The sequence below is a fragment of the Pongo abelii genome, chromosome 14, assembly GCF_028885655.2.
Source record: "Pongo abelii isolate AG06213 chromosome 14, NHGRI_mPonAbe1-v2.0_pri, whole genome shotgun sequence".
NCBI lineage: Eukaryota > Metazoa > Chordata > Mammalia > Primates > Hominidae > Pongo > Pongo abelii.
Genome location: NC_071999.2, coordinates 70,397,388 through 70,423,666, shown reverse-complemented (window position 1 = coordinate 70,423,666; position 26,279 = coordinate 70,397,388). Strand labels below are relative to the sequence as shown.

The 26,279-nt window shown below is 33.3% G+C and overlaps 1 pseudogene; it reads left to right on the top strand.

The window, feature by feature from the left end:
- The first annotated feature begins 424 nt into the window (after positions 1-424).
- LOC100436178 (legumain-like) lies at positions 425-1,765 on the top strand (annotated as a pseudogene).
- The last annotated feature ends 24,514 nt before the right edge of the window (positions 1,766-26,279 follow it).

Sequence of the window (26,279 nt, the reverse complement as noted above, 5' to 3'; positions counted from 1 at the left end):
AATGATACAATACAACTGAAAACATAGGAAACAAATATAAGTGGCTACATTGTTTGTGTGTTAAAATTAAAAAAAAAAAAAAACTGAAGGCAAATAAAAGGTTAGAAAACAACTGACCACAATTTTCAAAAAGTACTGTCAAGGAGAAACAAGAACTATGCCACATTTACTGTAAATAAGTGCAGAAAGTACAATAAGATTTTATTAGATTCGGCTAACTAAATACTTCAACAACTTTCACGTGATGCAAAATTCCATTGTATTTGCTTGGATGTATTTTATCTGAGAATATTATGCTGTACTGTTACATTATTTTCAAATTTATAATTAAGATTTTTGTCACGGTCCCGCCGCCGCCACCACCACGGTCACTCGCCACCACCGCTGCCACCGCTGCCATCACGATCGCTTATGACAGGTTTCTGCAGTTGAACTCCAAAGTGCAGAATGGTTTGGAAAGTAGCTGTGTTCCTCAGCGTGGCACTGGGCACTGGTGCTGTTCCCACAGATGATCCTGAAGATGGAGGCAAGCACTGGGTGATGATCGTGGTGGGTTCAAATGGCTGATATAATTACAAGCACCAGGCAGCTGCGTGCCATGCCTACCAGATCATTTACCGGAATGGGATTCCTGACGAGCAGATCATTGTTATGATGTACGATGGCACTGCTCACTCTGAAGACAATCCCACTCCAGGAATTGTGATCAACAGGCCCAATGGCACGGATGTCTATCAGGGATTCCCGAAGGACTGACTACACTGGAGAGGATGTTACCCCACAAATTTCCTTGCTGTGTTGAGAGGCGATGTAGAAACAGTGAAGGGCATAGGATCCGGGAAAGTCCTGAAGAGCGGCCCCCAGGATCATGTATGTGTTCGTTTGCTTCACTGACCATGGATCTACTGGAATATTGGTTTTTCCCAATGAAGATCTTCATGTAAAGGACCTGAATGAGATCATCCGTTACATGTACATAATGTACCAAAATGTACATAAAATGTACCAAAAGATGGTGTTCTATATTGAAGCCTGTGAGTCTGGGTCCATGATGAACCACCTGCCTGATGACACTAATGTTTATGCGACTACTGCTGCCAACCCCAGAGAGTCGTCCTACACCTGTTACTATGATGATAAGATGTCAACGTACCTGAGGGACTGGTACAGCGTCAACTGGATGGAAGACTCGGACGTGGAAGATCTGACTAACGAGACCCTGCAGTGCCACCTGGTAAAATCACACACCAATACCAGCCACATCATGCAGTATGGAAACGAAACGATCTCCACCATGAAAGTGATGCAGTTTCAGAGTATGAAACACAAAGCCAGTTCTCCTATCTCCCTGCCTCCAGTCACACACCTTGACCTCACCCCCAGCCCTGATGTGCCCCTCATGATCGTGAAAAGGAAACTGATGAACACCAACGATCTGGAGGACTCCAGGCAGCTCACAGAGGAGATTCAGCGGCATCTGGATGCCAGGCACCTCATTGAGAAGTCAGTGCGCAAGATCGCCTCCTTGCTGGCAGCGTCCGAGGCTGAGGTGGAGTAGCTCCTGTCTGACAGAGCCCCGTTCACGGGGCATAGCTGCTACCCGGAGGCCCTGCTGCACTTCCAGACCCACTGCTTCAACTGGCACTCCCCCACGTGCGAGTATGCGTGGAGACATTTGTACGTGCTGGCCAACCTTTGTGACAAACCGTACCCGCTTCACAGGATAAAATTGTCCATGGACCACGTGTGCCTTGGTCGCTACTGAAGAGCTGCCTCCTGGAAGCTTTTCCAAGTGGGAGCACTCCCCAGAATGTGTGCTAATCAGAGACTGAAGAGGTGGAGTCAAAAGTCCCCGCTGCTCCTGGCCCTCCTGAGGAGCCCCCACTCTAGGGCTCGCTCCAGGACCTTCCTCACAGGATGACTTGCTCGCTGTTACCTACTTCCTCAGTCTTCTCTGAAAACCTACAAATTGGGGTGGGGAAAGCTCTGTATTGAGAAGGGTCATATTTGCTTTCTAGAAGGTTTTTTTGTTTTGCCCGTTAGTTTTAAGGAGCAGGAAGTTCATGGGGGCTTCTGTAGCCCCTCTCAAAAGGAGTCTTTATTCTGAGAAATTTGAAGCTGAAACCCCTTTAAATCTTCAGAATGATTTTATTGAAGGGGGCCGCAAGCCCCAAATGGAAAACTATTTTTAGAAAATATTATGATTTTTGATTGCTTTTGTATTTAATTCTGCCAGTGTTCAAGTCTTAAAAAATAAAGATTTATAACAGAATCCCCCAAAATTAAATTAAATTAAATTAAATTAAATTAAAATAAAATAAAATAAAAAGTTTTTCTTCCTTTTATGGAAAAAAAAAAAAAACCCTTACTTTATAGTGAACCCAAATTGCTTTTTTTGAGAGTCAAGCATTCCATTCTTGACAAAGTTTTGGATTAATAGGATGTGTTTTGTCATTACCTGATCTTACAACTTATTCTCAGATTCAGTGACTCCATTTTAGTATGTTGGATATTTTAAGCTATTATTTGACTGGCTACCCTGTGTCTGCTCTGCATAGTTGTCTTGATTTTAGTTTCTAAACATATTTTCCAGGTAGTGACAAAATATGTGAAGGCATATGTGAATTAGGTTCTGCTCAGGTAGACTGGCTTTAAATGATCGTTTTAGCAACGATGGAAGACAAGTTTTGGGGTCGTGTTTTGCTTTAAGTCTTACCTAAATATTATCTCCTATCAAAGGGAAGAAATTACACTTGATGTTTACAGGTATGTAAATAAAAAGTCTTAAAACACGTTCCTAACATGTGAATAAAGCTTGTTTTCTGTTTTCATCCCTCTCAAGTATTTTATGGTTACCAGAAATCAATGTCATCAGTGATAGAGTGACAGAAATAACGTAAGTGTGTTAGAAAACTAGGGGTCACTTCTGTGATTCTACTGATCCGTGAGTGCAAGATACAATATTTGAACTAATTTTTTTTTTCTTGAGAGAGAGTCTCTCTCTGTCGTCCAGGCTGGAGTGCAGTGGTGCATCCTCAGCTCACTGTAAACTTCCTCTCCCGGGTTCAAGTGATTCTCCTGCCTCAGCCTCCTGAGTAGCTGGGATTACAGGCCTGCACTACCACAACCAGCTAATTTTTGTATTTTTAGTAGAAACGGGGTTTCACCATGTTAGTCTCGAACTCCTGACCTCAAATGATCCACCCACCTCGGCCTCCCAAAATGCTGGGATTATACACATGAGCCAACGGGCTTGGCCACTGAACTAAAATTTTTATTGAGCTTAGATCACCATAATTTAAGAAAGGAGACTATCTGTTAAATGTTGTATATAATGAAATAACATAATTTGTTACTTATTAATAATATAACTTCTAACTAAACTGTGAACAGTTATTTAGCACATTGAGGCAACTTCTGAAGGTTATTCTGTAATTTTGCAAAAGTACTCAATTTTAGTTAAAACTAACTTTATTTCAGTTTACTTTTAGCATTTTACATATATTTTATAATATACATTTTTTCTCAATTACTTTTATAGTTTATGTTTATAATAATGATAACATAAAAGTTTTATCATTGTAATCCCAGCATTTTGGGAGGCTCAGGCGGGCAGATCACGAGGTCAAGAGATGGAGACCATCCTGGCTAACACGGTGAAACCCCATCTGTACTAAAAATACAGAAAATTAGCTGGGTGTGGTGGCAGGCACCTGTAGTCCCAGCTACTCAGGAGGCTGAGGAAAGAGAATGGTGTGAACCCGGGAGGCGGAGCTTGTAGTGAGCCGAGATGGCGCCACTGCACTCCAGCGTGGGCAACAGACCGAGACTCCGTCTCAAAAAAAAAAAAAAAAAAGTTTTATCGTGTGTATATCTATATCTAATAGCTATATCTATATTTAACTTATCTATACACATATAAATGATGCTTATACTGAATATTTTATTGGTTCTTAATTTTGATATTAGAAATAATAGTTTCTAAGAACGTACGAAGTACGTTAGAAAATGATTGCTACAACACAAATTGTTTACCTGTTGAATAATATTTTTAACTGAATATTAAAAATTCTACTCTAAATCACCTATATTAAACCATAAGACAACTACCTTAATATCATCAAGTTATTAGAAAAATGAAAAGAATTTCTCAAAGTTTTTTAATAATCTCAAAAAATAAAGATTAAATCTGATCAAAATAATACTTTGTCTTCGCCTATTTATGTATTAAACAGTTCTTTAGGCACATTTGAGAAAACTAACTTAAAACTGTAGTAGCTTATGTTTATTTAATGTGTCCTATGTATTGGATCATATTTAAGCACCTCATTAAAATTATATAATTTCATTCACAAAGTAACTGTAGAAGTTAATAAAATTATTTATGTTGTGCTAAAAATGTATGCAAAAGAGTGGCTAGAATATGAAGTTTAAAATTTAATCTACTCAAAGGAGGAAGTTAAGCAATAAAATGATTGATGACTTGGAGGTCCTGATACGATTTTAAGAACTGTTGAAGGTGAAATGTTAGAGTGAGCTTTAAAAGTAAGAAATGGGCCGGGCGCAGTGGCTCACGCCTGTAATCCCACCACTTTGCGAGGCCGAGGCGGGCGGATCATGAGGTCAGGAGATCGAGACCATCCTGGCTAACACGGTGAAACCCCGTCTCCACTAAACAATACAAAAAAATTAGCCGGGCGTGGTGGCAGGCACCTGTAGTCCCAGCTACTGGGAGGCTGAGGCAGGAGAATGGCATGAACCTGGGAGCGGAACTTGCAGCGAGCCGAGATCGCGCCACTGCACTCCAGCCTAGGAGACAGAGAGAGACTCCGTCTCAAAAATAAAAAATAAAAAAAAGAAAAATAAAAAAAAGTAAGAGACGGTCATTATTCGGATGCTTAAAGTCAGATTTCAAATGACAAACATTTTGACTTTGACAATGAGATTTCTCATATAGACTGGTGTGTGATGCATAAAGCACGTAGATGGTCTGATGGAACCTGGGATAATCTGAATCCCTTTACATGAGTGGACCACACAAATACTATTGATTTCTATGTGTATCATAATATAAAAAACTTTGGGAAGCAAGGGGCTAAATGGCACATGTATCAGTTTTATCTTCTCTATGGATAAAAATGCAGAACATTGAGATTTACCTACATAATATTACAAAGAAAAATTATTTCTGCTCAGTATTCAAACACTTTTTAAAATTTTCCTATACATTTCCAGTCCCCTAGTTTTCTATTATCTATCCACCAGCAATTAGCTAGGAGTTCCTGGTCTTATCTCAAAGCATGTTACTATATGAGAATTATCCATGTTACTCTTCAGTTTCATATAACAGAAACCATTCTATTTAGTTTAAGCGGAACAAAATGTAATACAAAACATTTTCATGCTTTCAAAACTATTGAAAGCAGGACATAAACAGATGCTAGTATGGGTGGGTGGACAGTCCAGGAAATTCTCTGACAACCACCAGAGTAGATCCATGAAGGAATTAGCCACTCTGCGTTACCTTCTCATTCCACAATTAAATGCCCTTAGCTACAATGTAGGGACTGAGTAGACACCACTATGGTTTTGAATCTAAGGAGTATGGTAGTTGCTACAATCTAAACTATTAAAACAGACACTTGTTATATACCACCTCTTTTGACACTTACTAACCAACCAAATGTAAACCAGCCTGAATTAATCCAAACATACACATTGTTTAAGTGAAGGAAATTGACTTTTACTGTTCCAGCCTCTTCCTTTGAGGAAGGCACACTAGAAACAGTTTAGAATATATGCCAGTGAGCCAATCTATTGTACCTGCTACAATGACCTTTTGAAATTCAAATTATCTTCTCCTGGTCCTAAATTTTCTCAACTATGAAATTAGGTGGCTATATTAGAAAATACATTAGATGAATTCCATTTGAAGCATTCTATGAATAGCTAGGAATAGAACACGTCAAAAAAAGTACATACCATAGAAAATATTGAAGACTATGAATTAAAATATGTGTAAGGTTGACTAAAATCATAACAATATCTTTAACATACAAGCAAATTCATTTTCAAAAAATAACCATTAAGACTTTTGATAGAAATGTGAAATTTATGCTTGTTGTGGAATCATAAATGCTAATCTAAACAACTTCTTACAAGATTTTCTTTTGAGTCATAAATATAAATACACACATGCACACGCACACCCTTCGCACACAAGGCATGTGTTTACATTGCTTTTACTAAGGAATAAGATGAAAGGATTAAAATGAGATGGTGCTGTCCAAAACTAAATGATTCAAAATTCTTTTTGTGTAACTTATGAACAGCTTCATCCAATACTTTTAAGTACAATTTATGCTTTTTGGCTGTAAGTCTAAGTAACAACAACACAAATAAAAGGAAAATTTGTATTGCCTTATCTAAAATAAGTGATCATGATTACAATCTGTTTACAAAGGGAAATTCCATTTTCCTGCCCTGCAATTAGCAGACTAACACAGATAACATTTGAGAAGTATTGCTAATTAATTGTTAACAACCTGCTGGGAACATAACCAAGACAAACACGAAATTGGAAAAGTGGTTATCAAGTGAGCTGGAGCAGAAATGATTTAAGAATTTTAATCAGAGTATTTGGTACAAAGTACTTATTTAGCTTGGCTACCTAAATGAATGAGGCATTAAGTAAAGAAAATGGGGATGGCCAAGCTTAATTTACTAAGCATAAGAGTTCTTTGTACTCTCTTAGTTATTTTAAACAATGTTTTATGGCTTGGTTTATTTATGATATGATTTAACAATTTTTCTAAGTTATGATTGTAAAATTAGTTGCTATTTCACTTTCTGCTTTTGCAAATTTAAAAGGTTTTCAACAACCAGGACTGACAAATTTTTAATTTATATTAAAATATGAGTATATAAAAATATGTGGAATTTAAGAGCCAGTAAATAGTATTATAACTAGTTCTGTGAAGTCAATTTAAATTAGCCTTTATCAAAAATAAATAAGGCATAAAACACAACAAAAACCTCAGCAGTTTTTCGATACAGTCCCAATGTTTTCTCCTTGTATTTTTAAGTTATTATGCATCATAATTGGCAAAGGTCTTATTTTTCTTCTCCTCCTGTTCATTCCACCTAACCCAAATCATTCACTACTTGTTTCTCCATTTTTATTTTTACATGAAGCTCTCACTCCTTAATATTTTCTCATTTATTGATTTTATCAAGTTAAAATTTAGGAGAGAATTAGTCCATGTTGTGTTTTGCCGATGAAGCAACTGGTGGTTTATTTATCCACTGATTTATTAAACTTGTCATTATTACATATGTTTATATTGGAGGTGCTGATCCAAAAACTGGTGCTAAATCATTGATTTTACAAATTATGTCATGTCCTTCTGAAGCTTTTAATTGAATAAAAAATATACTTGGTGTAATACCTGTCAATGATGCATGTTTTTAGAGAAAAGTAAAATGCATTAATGGAATAGAGCTTGGGGAAGGGGTAGTACAAATTGCCTTTTTAAATAGGCTAAGCAAGAAGAACAAAGAGTAGAGATATTGGAAAGTTTTCTAAGAGTCACAATGTACAAAATTCTGTAAACCATTATAACCACTTAACATTTAAGTGTTGTGGGCAGCCATTGGCGGGATTTTGAGCAGGAGATGAAATCATTTTATTTTTCAAAGGATTACTCTGTTTGAAGTTTACAAAATTGACTCTGGAGGAAAGTATAGTCCTCTATGGAGCATATTTCAGGGGTGCAGGTGAAAAACCAGAATGTTAGAATAGATATGTTGAGAAATGGTTAGCTAAAACATAATTTGCAATGAGATTGGGAACATAAACTTTAAGCACAAGGTTAATGAAGACCCTAAAAATAGTCTTCTTAGCTTCTCAGTAGAAAAGCATTGTAAAACAAGGGGTTTATTAAACGGAGCTAGACTCATCATACCTCTCATGAACATATGTAGAGAGAATTATGACAGACTGCTTCTAGATTGTTTTTCTATTTTTCCTTGATAATTCTCAAACTAATATTCTATTTCTATAAACTTTTTGCTTGCTTTTATTACTTTATACTTACTTCCTAATTTTTATATTTATGAGGATTTTTTACATTTAAAATACAACTTCAAACCATTTTCCCAGGACTGAGCCCTTTTCTAAGTTTTAGAAATAAAAAGGCATTTCCATTTTGGACTAATAAGTTATTTCAGAATATTGAGACTAAATAGTTTTATACTATTTATTTAAAATATCAAAAGCATTATTCTATATTGAACTCATTCAAGTAGTGTAAAGAGAAAAACGATACTGGAAGAAAATATCTGTGAAATGACAGAGTAATTGTTACCTCTGAGAGTCAGCTTCACATAATCTATGCCTAAGGGTACCAATACTTAAAATATGCATTAAAAACCACATGAGAAACCAATAATAAATATCAAAAATTATAATATTAGTCAAAATTAATCCAGAAAAAAATTGTTGTATGGCATATGTAATTTAATGCTAGTAACAAATGTGAAGTAAATTATAAAATTTGATAAGATAAGCAAAATATATTTTCCATGTGCTAGGCTCTGTATAAAGTGATAAAGTAAACAGATGTAACATGCCATCTTAGATCTTGTGTCTTATTAAGGGACAGAGACATCCAATAGGTAAACACAACTGTAATAACAAATGTCGATTGCAAAGTGGAGAAATGCACAATGAAGTGTGCATAAAGAAAACTATCAAAGAGGTTTAATGTAGATTAAGTGATACTTAAAAGTCAGATATATTTTGATAAAACTTGCTTATTGAGAATCAGAGAATAAGTCAGAGAAAATGGGTGAATTCATCAGAGATTAGCCAGATTCCACCAAAACTAGGAGGTGCATGTATGTTTTATAAATAAGACAAGGAGAGAAGTAGGTTCACTGAATGATTTTGAAGTAGGTGATTCAGAACAGGCATAATGGAAAGGTTTAGTTGAGCAGTGTCCTGGGAGATTGAATTCACAGAGGCATTTGTATATAAGTGCAAATAGATAAGCAGACAGGACTAAAAATATGACGATGGACATGATGGACCAAGATTATCACGGAAATTGTGCCCCCAGATTTGTTCCTATGGCTTCATAAGGGAGATACAGCAGATTACAAGGCAGTTTCCTCTGTCAGTGAACACTTACCAGAGTATATTCACCTTCTTGTGTGGTTGCATTTACAGATTTCACAGAAGCATTTGTGTGTGGGTGAGCAGGGGCATTTCATTATTTGCAGAAGTTTGGAATTTCTAACCAGGGGATCCAGGGCAATCAAATGGAAAGTGATTAGTTTTAATATGAGAGTTCCACAAGGGAAACAGATACAATGTCAACAAACTGAAATCAATATATTTGTATTTTTTTCATTTATCAGCAATAAGCTACTAAATATAATGAAAAAAGCTTCCACTCAATAACAAGAAACATGTTGAAAATGTTTCTAATAATATACTTTAAAACAAAAAAAGATACAGTTAATGAACATTTAATACATTACTGAAGAAAAAAAACAATTTATGTAAACTGTATTACTGAATGGGATGGCTTAGTATATTTTTAAAATATTAATCTCAAATTTAATACAATTTCAGTTAACAGGTAAACATAATTTTTAATGAAATTCCCAAGTACCAAAGTTTATCTGAAAGAGAAAATATAATCAAATAGCTATTTCAGTTTTTTTAAAAAGCAGAATAATTAGAATTAGAAGGCAATTTATTAATTGTACAAAATATACTACATAACTACATAATTACAATCAATAAGACAGTTTTGTATTTCTATTGGTACAGAAATTTGGAAAAACAAAATAGAACAGGTAATTCAGAAAGAGACAGATGTTTATATGGTTGTGAAAAGGAACAAAAGACACACACAAACATATACACAGTTTGAAGAGAAGAGCAAGCATTATAACTAGGTTTAAATATGGCAGATAATTTCAATAAAGATCTGGAATTTAAAATAACTATGATGAAGATGCTAAGCTTTCTAATGTAAAAGGCTGACTGTGCAAGAATCAATGGGTATTATAAACAGAGGAATGAAAATGCTCAAAATTAAAAGGAAATGCTAAAATCAAAATATTATAACAGAAATCAAAATGCCTTTGTTGAATTTATCAGACTGACAATGGCCAAGGAAGAATCATTGAGCTTGAATATATGTCAATGGAAATATTAAACCTAAAATACAAAGAAAAAAGTAAGAGGAACATAAAAGACTATCCAAAAATTGAGGGACAAATATGAAGTCTAATTTACAAATAATGGGAAAACTGGGATACTACGAAAAGACTAAAGAGAGAAAGAAACAGAATAATAGTTGAGAGGTTTCCAAAATGAATGGCATAAACCAAAATAAATATCCAGGAAACTCAGAGAATGCCAAACAAGACAAACATTTACAAATCTACAGTTAAACATATCATATTTAAACTACAGAAAATATAGAAAAAAAAGCCAGATTTTTTGAAAAAAATCTAAAAATCTAGAAATAATCCAGATTTTTAAAAAAATTCTAAAACACATTACCTATACAGGAGAAAGAATAAGAATTATGTGAGACTTTTCTTCAGAAACCTTCTAAGCAAAAAGAAAGTGTAATTAAATATTTAAAATGTTGAAAGTAAAAAGCATCAACCGAGACTTTTGAATTTAGTGAGATTATTCTTTAATATGAAAGGATAATAGAACAGACAAATGATCAATAAGGAAACAGATAACTTAGACAACTCAATAAACCAACTGGAACTAACAGCACACAGAATATTCCACCAACAAAAGCAGAACGTACATTTTTATCAAGTGCACATGAGGTAGTATTTGGGGACACAGTGCTCTCTGAACCTATAACTGCTTTTCTTAAAGTGTATTAATTTTAACAAGAAAAAGGTGGTTATTCCTCCCAGATAAGAAAAGTATAGACAGGTAGTCAAGTGTTGGTGAGGTGTCTCCATATTGTCTTCAGGGACATAGGCTTCTGTAATTTTCCACTATCATCCCACTATAATATCATGTATCTTTATGTTCACAAGATGGCTACTGGTTGTGTTCCAGCCTAAAGACCACATCTCGGACCAGAACAAGAGGTAGGGGAAGAAGAAGTGTAAAAATTATGGTGTTTTCCAAAAAATTTTCTGGAAGATCTGCCAGAGCCTGACATTTTGTAACTTGTTGAAAACTGAATTGTATTAGCACCACTAACTGCAAGGTAGGCTGAGAATTCTAATATTTTATATGAATATTTTATATTAAATAAAATCGAAGTCAGCAAGTAAAGAAAAAAACAGAAAATGGAAATTGAATTGGTGACAACTTGTCCCTATCAGAAAGATATAACTGTATGTTAGAGAACATAACATAAAGTACTTCAACATATTATTCATTGTTGATTGGGGGAAAATAAGCTGAACCATGATATTTGACATCAGAACTTTTAAAGAAATTTGATATAGCAAGAAAATGTGATTATACCATGTGCAGAAGGAAGATACTAATAAATGCAATTATTTGTCCATGTCAAAAGCTATATAACATTAAGCAGAAGAACACAGAAAGCTGTCAGGATTGTTTTTCACCAATGTCTTTTTTTGTCTTCGATAATGATTCATATATATGCTTATTAGCAGTCTTGGGTATACAAGAAAAAATGGACCAAAACATCCTCAGATTTAAAAATGGACAAAATTAAAATTTCAGGTGTTAACTGAAAACTCCTTCAGTCTACTGGATTTCACCAAACTGCAACTAAGCAGCTTGTTATTTGGCTGTCAAATCTCACTTAGGAAACTGTTCAGTTGGTAAGTTAATGTTTTCTTCCTTTTTAATCTGTTTATTTTTTGCTTAAATACTATTTTATTCATTAAGTATAGTAAAATGTTACTTTGTTAATTGATTTACACTGCAAACATGGTTGTCTTGGTGTAGAAGAAAAATTATTTTGCCACATGGTACTTTATTGCTTTACTTACTTTATTTTGCCATATGGTACTTTATTCCTTTACTTAATAAACTTACTGTGCAATTGTTAAATATTTGTATAATTGAAATTATAAATGCTTTCTATTATTCAAGTTTGTTAAGTAACTTGTTAAAAGGGTTTTAATTGTATGTGAGGGAATTGGATGGGGATTTTTTCACTAAATTATTTTTTCCCATTTAAAATAAGGGAATATGTACTATTGTTTTCTAAAAATTAGCTATCCGGCAAATTTGCAGGAAGAAATTAAACTAATGAGAAATGCCTGTATTGACGAAAAAAGTTTATTTGCTGATGCAGGTTTATTGTTTGTTTGTTCAAATCCAGTGGGAAATGTCAATCTTTATTTGGCTGTATGCTCATAATTATTTGGCACATTAATTGACAGCTCCCTCTTTTTGAACCGCAATCTTTGTGTGCTTTCACTAACATCTTTCCATTGGCATCCAGCCTGCACAAACACTGGTTATACACACGCTCTTATCATCCTTATCACCTACTTAAACTTTAAAATGTGGACCATTTTAGGTTCTATTATTTGTTCTCCTTTCTATATAGACTTAACTTCTTGGTCATCCAGACCCACATCTTTAAATGCAATTCATGGACCCATGATTCAAGGACATATACGATCACCCTCAAACTTCAACTCACATTGTGATATCTACATCCATCTGAATTACCAGCATTTTTACATGTATATCTAATAGACAGGATGAACAAAAGCCCTAGTTTTCTATGAGCAGCTGCAGTTTTCTCTCATACTGTGACGACTAACAATACTCAACTTTTAAAACATATAACCTGGTTTGTAAAGTAAAGTGTATGGTCACTCTACTAAGCTGATAGGATCTTGAACTTTATGTGTCTACAACCAAAGTCATAAAAAATTAATTTTCTATTTGTATAAAATATCATGAAAGAAGTGTTTTATAGAGAGATAATATAGATAAAATATATTCATTAAAATAATAATTATATGCTATAAACCTATGCAATGAAGAATTAAAGCATTACCAATATCTTTTAATTCACCTGTATGAAATTGATGGAACTTCATCCTCACCATTCTTTCCGAGCCATATCTAATATTCTGAATATATATATCCCATCCTTTTGCTTTTCTTTAGGGTTTACTATTGTGACTCTGAATATTTATTAGTTTTGCCTGAGTTTGAGATTGTATTAATGGAATTATGTCCTGTAAAGTTGTAGAATAGCATATTTTACTAATAGTAGTTTTTAGCATTCATTCTGGTTAGTGCAGTTATATTTAATTCTTAGTCACTTATCTGAGGTATTTTTATGTATAAATATGCATACAGATAGATATATATGTATTTCAATAAGGTCAGCCATTTGACCATCAAATGGCTACCATCAAACTAGTGTTATAATATATTGCAAATGTGTCAGAATACTCACTTTCAAATTCCCTTTTTTAATATACCTAAGGAGTAGAAATGCTACATTGTAAGTCATACACATGTTCACCTTTGTTAGGCAATGCCAAACACTTTGAGAAAGTAATTGTAGCAATGTATTCTCCATACCAGTGGTGCATTACTTTTTTAAAATTCCAAATATTTATGAGCTTTAAAAATGAAAAGTGCCCAATCTGGGAGTGTGGAATTATGTTTGGTATAGTACATTTTCATTTTATCAATCAATAAAAATGGACATGGTTCCTCTGTGAAGTGCTATTCTATTTTACTAATTTTTATATTGAAGACTATTTTTTGTTCCTGAATAATCACACTTTAAAAAAATTCTCAGTAATAAACCCTCTTAGTACTTTATGTTGAAAGTATCTCCTAATTTTGTTAACTTTCCATTTTTTCACCACATTTTGATGAACAAAGATTGCTCATTTGAAAATAGTTGTTTTAGAAGAGTTTTACTTTATAATTTTTGCTGCTAAAAAATATTTAAGGCCAGAGCCAGGAAGTTGAAGCTGACTTTCTCTGAGAAAGTCTTTGATAAGTTCCTGTTACCAGTCTGCCACAAATTGTGACTGTAGAGGGTAGATATTTATATCCTTTGGCTTGGTAAGTTGGTGATAGGACACTCTGGAGAGTAAAGTTTACTCATAGTGTCCCTCTTTCCGGTTTGGGCCAGAGAGCATAGAGAGATCTCCAAGTTATTGACAGCTCTCAGACTCATAGAAGATATTAACAATACACAAATCTGGCAATGTATTTAATACATACTTCTACAATAAATTTCTTGAGCAATTCAAGAGCAATTCAATAATAATAATACAAACCCCAAATAAAAAGGGACAAAAGCCTTAAAAGAGCACATAACAAAAATTTACATGTGAATAGCTAATATATTTGTGTATATATGCAATATATTTTGAAAATTACAATTATAAAAAGTACCATTTACAATATCACAAAAACTTAAATACTTATACTTAAATCTTACTAATTATATGCAAGATCTATAACATAAACGCCAAAAAACTGATTTAACAAAAAGCAAAGAGTTTCTAAATAAGTGGAAAGAGATGCCACATTCATGAATTGGAAGACTCAATATTGTTGTTAATGCTCCCCAAAGGTATCTATAGATAGAGTGCAATTCTAGTCAATCAAAATTTGAAGATTCTTTGTTGTTATAGACAGGCTGATTCTAAAATTTATATTGAAAGGTAAATAAATTAGAATAGCCAAGTCAATTTTGTAAATGAATAAATAAATTAGAGCACTTATACTACCTGATTTTCAGACCTACTAAAAAGTACCCTAATGAAGACAGTGCAGTATCAAAAAGTAATAGATACATAATGAATAGAATAAAAGAAAAAATACATAAATAAATAATGACTTAGATACTCAACTGGTTTTTGGTGAAATTTACAGAGATTTTAAATTTTTAAACTTATTTACATTTATTTTTTAGAGGCAGGATCTTCTTCTGTTGCCCAGGCTAGAGTTCAGTGGTGCAAACAACAGCTCACTGCAGCCTCAAACTCCTGGGATCAAGCAATCTTCCTGCCTCAGCCTCACTAGTAGCGGGGACTACAGGTTTGCACCATAATGCCCAGTTAATTATTTTTTTATTTTTTGTAGAGATAGGGTCTTGCTGTGTTGCCCAGGCTGATCTCAAACTCGAGCCTTAAATGATTCTCCTACCTCAGCCTCCCAAAATGCTTCCATTATAGGCATGAGCCACCACACCCACCTTAATTTTAGAAAGAACATTCCCCTAATGGTTATAAAACCATTAGATAGTTGTATTCATAAAATGATGCTTATGAATGCAAACAGTGGTTGCCAGGCATCAAGGATGGAAGTAGAGATTGGGTATAAAGGGGCACAGAGAGATTTGAAAGTTTCTACATTTCTTTGCATCAATATTTTTATTGTTTTATTGAACTATAATGTAAATACCATAAAAATTACCATTTTCAGTTAAGTAGCTTGATGACCTTTAAGAAATCTACAAAGTAGTATTAGTATCATCACAACTAAGATGTAAAACATCCCCATTATTCCAAAAAGGCCTATTTTTTTTTCTTTTGCAGTCAAATTCCTTCCCTTAACACTAGGATTTGTTGACCTCTAATAAGCATTGTATTATTTTGCCTTTCCAGAAAGTCATATAAATAAAATCACATATTATGTGGCATTTTTCATCTAGCTTCCCTCCTTTTTGAAAATGCTTTTGAGATTTATTCTTCCCCTACCAGCTCTATTAAGGTATAATTGGCAAATTAAAATTATATATATTTAAAATATACACTGTGATTTTTTAAATACCCAAATACATTGTGAAATTATCATCAAGCTAATTAACACATCTGGTCACTTCTCATAGATACTTTTATGGTGAGAACACTTAATGATCCACTCTTCTAGCTAATTTTGTACATATGCGACATTATTGTTAACTATAGTCAGCATGCTGTATATGAGAGTTTCTAAATCTTGATTTTGATGATGGTTAAATGACTGTACATATTCTTGTTTTCAAAAAGAAATGCAACATTTTCCGCTATTTTTAATATCTGTGTAATTTTAGGGAAAAAGTTATAAACATAGGAAATCAAATCATAATTCTTAATTTAAATCCGCATATTTATTATTTATCTAAAGATTCAGTATAAACAATTTGGAGTTATTTAAAAGATTTACTTTTAAATAAATGGGAATCTTCCATCATCTCATCTTTCATTAAGAATCACAGTAAATGTATTTTACTTGTTCAAGTTTTTCATCTTTCTGTGTGGTGTGTGTAAGTATCTATGCACACACACAGACACACACACACACATATATATACACATTTCTTACTAGAAATGTAATCAAGACTGTCTTCTAGAGACATGGTACAATTGTACAAATCAAAATTTTGTTGTGCTTATTTACTGAACATCGAATCAATCTTATATATTAAAAATTCTAAGACAATATCATAGTTTCTTCATTTTTTGTACTTTATCTGATCCTTACTGAATGAAAATATTATCCATACATTTTTGGTAACATTTGGCTTTGAGGTTTGTATTCCATTATTAATTTATAAAAGCCATTATATAAAATATAAATATTTTGTCCTATAGCACAGATTATAATTGTAATTCAGGATTTGTCCTGCTGTTTGATTTTGTGTAATTGACAATCAAATACTAGAATTTATTTAATTCAACCTGCCGGTAGTTTCTGTCTCAGATAAAGATTTCTATGAAAATGATAGATGTGGAAAGGAATACTGCTAAAATATATTGAATAAAGGAAGCAAACTTTCAAAATTTAGGTATATGAGAATAATGAAAAAGCAGAAAGGCCAGAAAAGCCAGTCAGCATAATCCTAAAAGCAACAGATTTTTTATAAGAACTTAGAGAAATACTAATCTAGGAGGAGAAAAACAACTGGGCTTCTGAGTTACATTGAATATGAAATATAAACAAGCTCAGGTAAAGTGGTGACCTGCAGAGATACTCAGCTTACAGTTGAGGTGAATATGAAGATTTTAAATAATATTGAGGGGAAATTTAGCTTCTTATCATGAACCACTTGCTCCATGAGGTCATGTCAGAGTCGATGATGCCCAGAACATTTTGAGAATGGCGGTAAAGTCAAGATACAATTAAACCTGGAGGTAGTCAACACAAGAATGAGTGATATCATGGTCTGGTTTGGTTTTTTTTTTGTTGCTTTTTTTTTTTTTTTTTTTTGAGAGGGAGTCTCGCTCTGTCGCCCAGGCTGGAGTGCAGTGGCACTATCTCGGCTCACTGCAAGCTCCGCCTCCCTGGTTCACGCCATTCTCCTGCCTCAGCCTCCCAAGTAGCTGCGACTACAGGCGCCCGCCACCACGCCCGGGTAATTTTTCTTTTTTTTGCATTTTTAGTAGAGACGGGGTTTCACCGTGTTAGCCAGGATGGTCTCAATCTCCTGACCTCGTGATCCACCCACCTCGGCCTCCCAAAGTGCTAGGATTACAGGCGTGAGCCACTGAGCCCGACCTGGTTTTGTTTTTTGTTGTTGTTGTTAAAACAGGGTCTTTCTCTGTAGCCCAGGATGGAGTGCAGTGGCATGATATCGGCTCACTGCAAACCTCCACCTCCCAAGTTCAAGCAATTTTCCTGCCTTAGCTTCCGGAGTAGCTGAAACTACAGGCACACGCCACCACGCCTGGCTAATTTTTGTATTTTTAGTAGAGATATGGTTTCCCCATGTTGGCCAGGCTGGTCTCAAACTCCTGACCTCAAGTGGTCTGCCCGCCTTGGCGTGAGCCACTGCGCTCAGCCCATGGTCTGTTTTTTATAGCTTTTTGAAAAAAAAGTGAGAATTTTATTCCTAATAGAAATCAACTTGAATTTCTGAAGTTTACATGTGACCTGATGTTCTCTTGAGTAGCAGACGTTAACAGTGGAGATTGGCAAAGCTGACAGAGAAAGCAACAACAGAGACCAAAGCAAGGTAGAGTAAATCGTCCTGATTTGCGTCATGAACAGCAGTCCGAAAGCCCACATAAAATATTTGCTTCGGCCGGTCGCGGTGGCTCACGCCTGTAATCCCAGCACTTTGGGAGGCCGAGGTGGGCGGATCACGAGGTCAGGAGATCCAGACCATCCTGGCTAACCCGGTGAAACCCCGTCACTGCTAAAAATGCAAAAAAAAAAAAAAAAAAAAAAAATATTAGCCGGGCGTAGTGGCAGGCGCCTGTAGTCCCAGCTACTCGAGACGCTGAGGCAGGAGAATGGCGTGAACCCGGGATGGGGAGCTTGCAGTGAGCTGAGATCGTGCCACTGCACTCCATCCAGCCTGGGAGACAGAGAGAGACTCTGTCTCAAAAACAAAACAAAACAAAACAAAACAAAAATATATATATATGTATATATATATATAATTTCTGTCAATCATTATTTCTTTGCCAATATTGAATGTGTTATGGTTTTAATGTGTCCCTTCCAAAATTCAGGTACTGACAATGCGATGGAATAACAAAGTGGGGCCTTTAAAAGGCAATTAGGCCATGAGTTTTTTCCTGATGAATGGGATTAGGCCAGGATGAAAGAGGCTTCGTACAGTGGTTCAGCCCTCTTGCCCTTCTGCCTTTTACCTTGTGGCTATACAGTATTCCTCCCCTCTAGAGGATGCAGGCCTCACCAGACAACAAGAACAGACAGCACCTTGATCTTGGACTTCTCATCCTCCAGAACTGTAAGAAAATATATTTTTGTTTTTTATAAATTACCAAGTCTCAGATATTTTGTTATAGTAGTAAAGACTGAATTAAGTATATATGAACACGTGCTTTCATTGTTTCAACTTTCTCTAGTTAGTTCTGACCAATGCCAAATATTTCATATATTTAAATATATACTGTATTATTATGTTTTTTGTCTAGCTAATTTTTAAAAAAATATTTCTATGCCTTTAGCAATCAACTCTTAACACTGTAGAAAATATGACTGTTGGAAGCATTTTGAGGACACCAAGGAAATGGCTTACAATAATTTTAGGGGTCCAATTTTCTCTATGAATTTTCCCTTTATATGGCCATATATATTATCACCCAAACATGTTTTGTTATAATTGGGATTTTTCTTATACTTATCACTTTTAAAAATGAGAATTGAATTTCCCAAGCCTAGATTTCCTAAGAAACAAATAACTGGAATTTTTCATTTACACTGTACAATTAGATTCTCTCTCCTTTTCTGTCTCAATTAAATTTGTTCGCTATTTCAATTTTTTAAGTTAAACTATAATGTATGTCTAAACTCCATACTCTTTTGTAGAATTAGTGTTAACAAATTATTATTTATTTTTTGATAACTTCCAATCTCATTGCATCCTTTTATGGTAACTTCAAATCTCATTGCAAAGTATAAAGCCTGATTCTGAATCACACACCATGACACAACATATTAAATGTGTATTTATGCTTGCCCTGGCATTGTTTTCCTTCACAGAACTTTTTATTCTTTATGGGCCATAATTCTACATTTATTTTGTACTTTGTTCATAGTATACAAATTATTTTTATATTTTTTCTCAAGTAATTTCTGGAATGAAATAGAGTGTAATTACTTTGGGAACAAATACAATCAGGCAGATCAAGGAAAAGAAACATGCTTAGGTGTCTTCTAGACATTTGTCAAATGATGCTTACTTTTTAACTTTTCTATCATTTGTTTAGTGAATAGATTTACTAAAATTGTTTGTAAACCACTAATTTCTATTCCATCCTTAAGGTTAGTGATAATTTCTGGTGAAGAAATAAATGTTGTAGCTTGTTTGCCTTAACACTATGTAGATTTTTTCTAATGACCATGCTAAGGATTCAGTAAATTCCAAGAAGCCATATTTGTCAATCTTTCAAAATGAGCTTATAATGATACTACTTTGAAAAATAAAAATAAAAAGTGGCATTTAAATTAAATTAAAATATCCTCATGTAATTACATCCTAAAGATATTTCATCTCCATCTTTTATTTTTCCAAAAGAGCCACTGAAATTACCAAGTTTCAAATGGTTGAAAGTTTGACTCCTTCAGCCCTCCAAAACCACATCTAATTTATATCTACAAACGCTACAAATAAAAGAATAGCCCTGCAAATGAAAACACACATAGACAAAGTCAATGTAATTTTCTTTGTTATTCATTGAAAGATGTAGCAAAAAATATTATTTAAATGCTAGCTCTTATTTAAAGTGGCCATATTATTAATCAATATATTTTTGTTTGAAGATTTGTAAAAATAGTGTTACATATGTTACTGCTTCTTAAAGTGACTTTCAGTCATTGAATTTCTGTTTTAGAGAGAAGCTACATAGAATGTTAATGAATCAACAAAAAATGTGGTGTTCTCCTAATAGCCAAGCCCTAGAGAAACTGATTTGATCAATGCATAATCATTTCCGTTCAGATGAATGTGACCAAATAACTACAATGTTCATTTTGTGGTCCAGTAATTTTGGTTGACTTAATGACACAAGTAGAACAACTATGAGTAACTATGCAGCATCCAATTAATTTCTTGGTGATAGATTTTCAAGGGGTCAATCTAGTCAACCGCATAACATGAGATACTTTCAAATTATCTCACATAATCTGGAGAAATTTATTGCAAGAAGTATTTACTGTAGATACCTTGTGTTGTGTGAAGATGTATTGATATATAAGCTCCTTGAAATCACCTTTATGTAAAGCTAAGTTACTGCTTTCATTCATGTAGTGATTAATTGTGCTTATTTATACAGACCAACCCTTATTTATATTTGTGATGAAAGTAGCAATGGTATGAAAACTACGTATGTTAGTAGATGAAAAATAAACATGAAGTAGAAGAGACTTTGAACTTTGTGGGAGAAATCTGTGTGAGCTGATATTGTTATTGTTAAAGAGAACCAAGTCTTTACACATAGACAAAACCTATTTAGGCCTAATAATTATGAAGTTATGACATAATAATTTAATAACATTACATATTTAGAGAGATATGCCAATGAAGGATTCACTAATTACTAGGTGCTAGTTACATAAAGATAAAAATATTCAATTTCTTTTCCTTACATAGTTTACAATCTGGTGTCTAGCACTGACCTGTGTAAATGTGTGAGAATGGGCAATGAGGTTAGCAAATTCTTACGAATAGGTTATAGGCCCTTACTGAAATGGGAAACAAAACAATACATTTTTTTAACTAAGAGAAAAGAATTTGAAGAATAACAAAGCTCTAAGTACAAAACTATAAAAGGAAGATTGGAAGTAACACAACACAAAGCAACCAGGTTACAGCAAGTTAATGCAGGAGAATAGAGCTTTGTGTGTTTATATATTGTTAGGTGTAATATTTCTTTGCAGGATCTTTGAAGATACAGCAAAGTTCATATTATTTTTTTTCTTCTCCTGAAAAGTTACAAAAAACATGGCATAGAAAAATAAATAAAAATCTACTTTTCCTAATAATGTAAACCCCATTTTTAAAAAGCCAGTTATCAAATTGGCTTAATACTATAGATATCATAATGAGGTAAAATAATTACACCACTATAATTATGCTGTGTCTAAATTTATCATGTTGAAATTAACAAATATATTATTTTATGCCATTTTAATCATACAATGTTCAATTTCTGGCTTTTTAAAAATATAACATTGTTTTATTTTAAATACAACCATGTTTTACATGTAAAGTGACTGAATAAGTTTTATTGAAAATACACACTTTTTAAGACAATTAATAACTGTGATGAAATATGACATTGAAAACCACCCTGATGATATTTTATCAAAAATCAAGACAGCTCACAATCTATAATTCACCACTTTTACTTTGATCTGCTTAGGAAAGAAAGCAATAGAAAATAGCTTTGTCTATATTTTACAGCTTAGAAATCAATATTAATAAATCAATGTCAACAACATTATTTTGCAAACTCTATTATATTACTTAGATATGTGACCTAAACATGGAGCATGTATATTATTCTTTGTGGTTGGAAATGTAAAAGTGTGGTTTGTGAAACATCTTTCATTACAGACCACTGTTACCAGTCAATCACATTTTTTATAAATGGATATCATTCAGGATGAAATTTTTATGCTTAGACTTAGCCGGCAGGTTGATTTTTTTATGGCTAAAGAACATTTTTCCAGTTGTTCCTGAGTTATTACAGGGTAGGAAAGTGGCTTTTTTCTATTTATAAAATTTCTTCAGTGACAACTTCCAGATCCATCTTTCAATCAAAAAGAAAATACCAGTCTGTGCAAAGCATGGACTGGAGAATGTCTGTCTTCTAGAATTTCAGACATCTGGAGGATGTCTGCCTTCTAGAATTTCAGAGTATAAAATTGACATTGTCCTGAGTAAATATACAATGTTGCTGAGATGTAAAGACAGCAGCATTTTCATTATTTATTTTATCAAAGGCATTTATGGAGACAATACGTTTGTAGGTCTGAAATGATGGTTCTCTGAGCTAAGCATCACACTTTTTCTACTTCTAACCTCTCCTTCTTCCCCAATTAAGTGAAGAATAGATTTTAAAAAAATTAAAAAGTTGCAGATTTTAATTATAATTTTATACGAAAAATGAAGGATATGAGAAGTAAATGGTAATTCTAGACTGTGTAATGTATAAAACTGGTAAATCTAAAAACTGGAGAAATAAAATAGAAGCAGAGACATGAGATAAAAATCTCCATTAATGATTATTTTATTTTCCATATCTAGCACATCAACCTTAAAATGTCAATTTTCATCTATATAGCTCAGTAAATAGTTGTTGAATCAATGAGTGAAAAGGGAAATGCTTTGGGAGACATTTCAATTCATAAAAAGGCAACATTGAGGAGACATAGAAGTTCAGACAAGTCAGATAGTTTATTTTATAAGTATCTAAAGCAGAAAAGCAATAGATAAGATCCACTTTTAATATCTATCCCAAATTGATATTTTCTGCTTAAACTCTTGTAAATTCCTCCCCCCATCAGCCCCAATAAGTTAGTTTTTTATTATAACACTTAATTCATAGGTGCACTATGGTGTTTGCCTGGTAATCATTTGATGGCTTGTCTATGTGGTTCACTAAACTGTGCTTGAAGACCGTTGTCATGTTCATCATTGCTTAAAAATATATGGTTATAGCACATATAATCACATCTAGAGCTACAATAATGCTTATTGATTTCATGTAACTAAGTTAAAGAATGGAGACTCTGCAGTGTGTATTGATATTAGGCTACAGAGAGGTCCTGAAGTCTTCAAATTGGAAGTACAGATCCAATATCAAAGGGAACATAAAATAGTTACATTGTATTCATTCTATTAATTTGACTAAGCAACTGATAGTTAACGTGCCCCCTATTTATTTTATGTACAGGAATAAACAAAAGAAACACAGTTTTTGTTTCCTGATGCTTACAGCCTAAAAATGCAGATGTCATTTATATTTTTGTTAGCTAAGAATTATAAAAATACAAAGTTTTATAAGTGTTTTGAAGGAGTGTAATTGTGTTCTGATTAAAAAATAACAGGGGTTGACTTACTTTGGTTGTGGGTATCAAGGAATGACTTTCTAAGGTGGTAACTTGACGGATAAGGAGTCAGGTATGTGTGGAATAAAGGAAAAGACAATTTTCAGCAAGAGATAACAGGATAATTAATTCCCTGAAGGTCAAATCTAGTTATATTCTAGGAAGTGACAGGCAAGAGTAACTGAAGCACAGTGAGTGAGAGGAAACAGCGTGAGATGAGGTTTTGAGGAATGCAGGAGCCAGATGTGAAAATCTAGTAAAAATTTGAATTTAATTTTTAATGAAATCAGAAGCCTTTGAAGGGGTTCAAGCAGGGTACCATAATTTAATTTGTGTTTTCTGGAAAATATTATGATGATTCAATAAAATACAGAGAGTGAAAGGCAAAGATATACAAAAGTAATGCACACATATGTTTCTGTAATGATACAGACAAAAATGGTAAGAGCATCAGTCTGTAAAATAAGAAAAATTGAAGAATACCCCAATGTCTATAACTAGTACAATGGAAAATACAGTTTGCTATATGGCACATAATGGACAGTTATACACACAAAGAGAAAGAACGAACTGAAACCTCATACAACCACATAGATTAAAGAAGTCAGGCACAAATAAATACATACAAAAAGGTTCCCTTTATAGAAACCACACAAACAGGCAACACTAACTTGTGGTGTTAGAAATAGTGATAATGGTTGCCCTTAGTGGTTGGTAACTGCAAAAAAATAAAAAGGTGGCAAGCGCACTACTGAGTGTTAAATATTTTACATCTTCATCTGGGTGCTGTGTATGTGTTCAGTTTTTGAGACATTCTTCATTTGGGTGTATAATGAGTATGATTAGTTCCGTAAGTTATATTCAATATAAAACTTAATTAATTTATAAAAGATTTCTTTCTTGATAATGTGGGAATTGTGAAGCTGAGAGTGATAAACTTGATAGCAGAGATACCAGTTAGGAAGGCTTTCAAGTAATTCATGGGAATGTTGATAGCATCTGGGGCTGAACAAGAGTTGGAAAATGGTTGTGACAGATTAAGAGTTATTTTGGAAGTAGCTGATGAATTAGATATGGGAGATGAAGAAAGAATGTGTCAAATACAATACATCAATTATCTTGAGCAATTGAGTGGTGGTGACATTTATTAAGCTGGTAAAAATTCTAAGAAATATACATTTTTGAATGGAGATGGAGCATTGCCATAAGAAACCAAGGAAGAAGGATGCCAGGGGCAGGAAGACAAAAGTTTAGGGTAATGCCTTAGAAGCCAAGTCTAATTTTTTGAGAACAAAAGAAGTTAATATATTATATGCTGCTGAAATGGATTAAATAGCACTGAAAAGTCTGATATGAAAAGAACAAAAATTTGTTCATTAAATTTAGCAATATAAAAGTCTCTTGCTTATTTGACAAGAACATCCTAAATAAGAATTTTTCAGAGTATATGGTCATCATTCCAAAGATCTGCTCCAACATTAGTTTATTTGGCAGCAAATCACACAAGTAAAGTGAGGATATTCAGGTATGCTAGTGACCTTGATTGTACTCCTTGAGAATGATCCTTTTATTTTCACAACAGTAAATTCAGTATTCTTTCTGAATAGCTTAACTTTAGTTTGCATAGGGGAATTACACGTAATGGCCTACCAAAGTTTTATTAATTAACAAGCAAATATATATTATTTATAATTATCTCATGTGGTTTTTAACTTTTATCTTACAAAAGTTCACCCTAAGGAGGTTCTCTATATAATATTTTAATCAATGAATAGCCAACAGACCAGCAGTGTAGAATCATTCTATATCCTCAGGTAACCCAGATAAGACTCAAAACATTCAATTACAGGTAGACCACAGTACATCACAATATAGAAGCTGATGACACCGGAACTAAATGATTAGAAAAATACTCAGAAATGAATCACATTTAAATACATGTAAATAATTTTTAATTTTAAAATAAATTTGCCAAGATAATTTCATCAATGTGAAATGCAATACTATAAACAAATATGAAAATGTATTTGTAAGAAATTTTGAAAACATGTTCAAAATAAAACATTTTCTTAAATAATAGATTATAATGTTACATATGATAAATTTTCAATTGTATTGCAGTATATAATTGTACTCTAGATAACATATAGTTATCTATAGGTAGAAGGATTATAAAGATGTGGTATAAAATGTGATATCTGCTAAGAAATTTAATATCAAATCAAATGTAAAAATGTAAATATCAGTGTAATCACAGATTCTGAATAATAGCAAGATTATGTTAATATTGCATATAATTTTGTGTGATTTTTACTTTTTTCACTTTCATAATTACATTTTTATATTTCCATAATTAAATGTATTATTTGATTAATCAAAGAACATATAAAGGTGATGTTAAATATCTGAAGAATAAAAATTATCTCATAAAATGAAAGGCTAAATTAAGAATATATGAGATTAAACTGAGAATACATATAGTGACTTTTCATTAAATTATTGGGAGAAAATTAGTAAAAAATGAAGCATTACAATACATATTTTGTGGTAAAACATTTTTAATGAAAATAATGTATAAACAATTTTGTGTATTAGTAATATCTAGCTATGGTAATATTTGGATCTTGATATAAGTATATCTGACATCTCATTCAAGTTAACATAATTTCTAGTAGTATTTTTTCATGGCCTCTGTGAGCAGGTTTGGGGAAAAAAGGTCAATAAGAAATAAGTCTCTGTATGGTATATACAA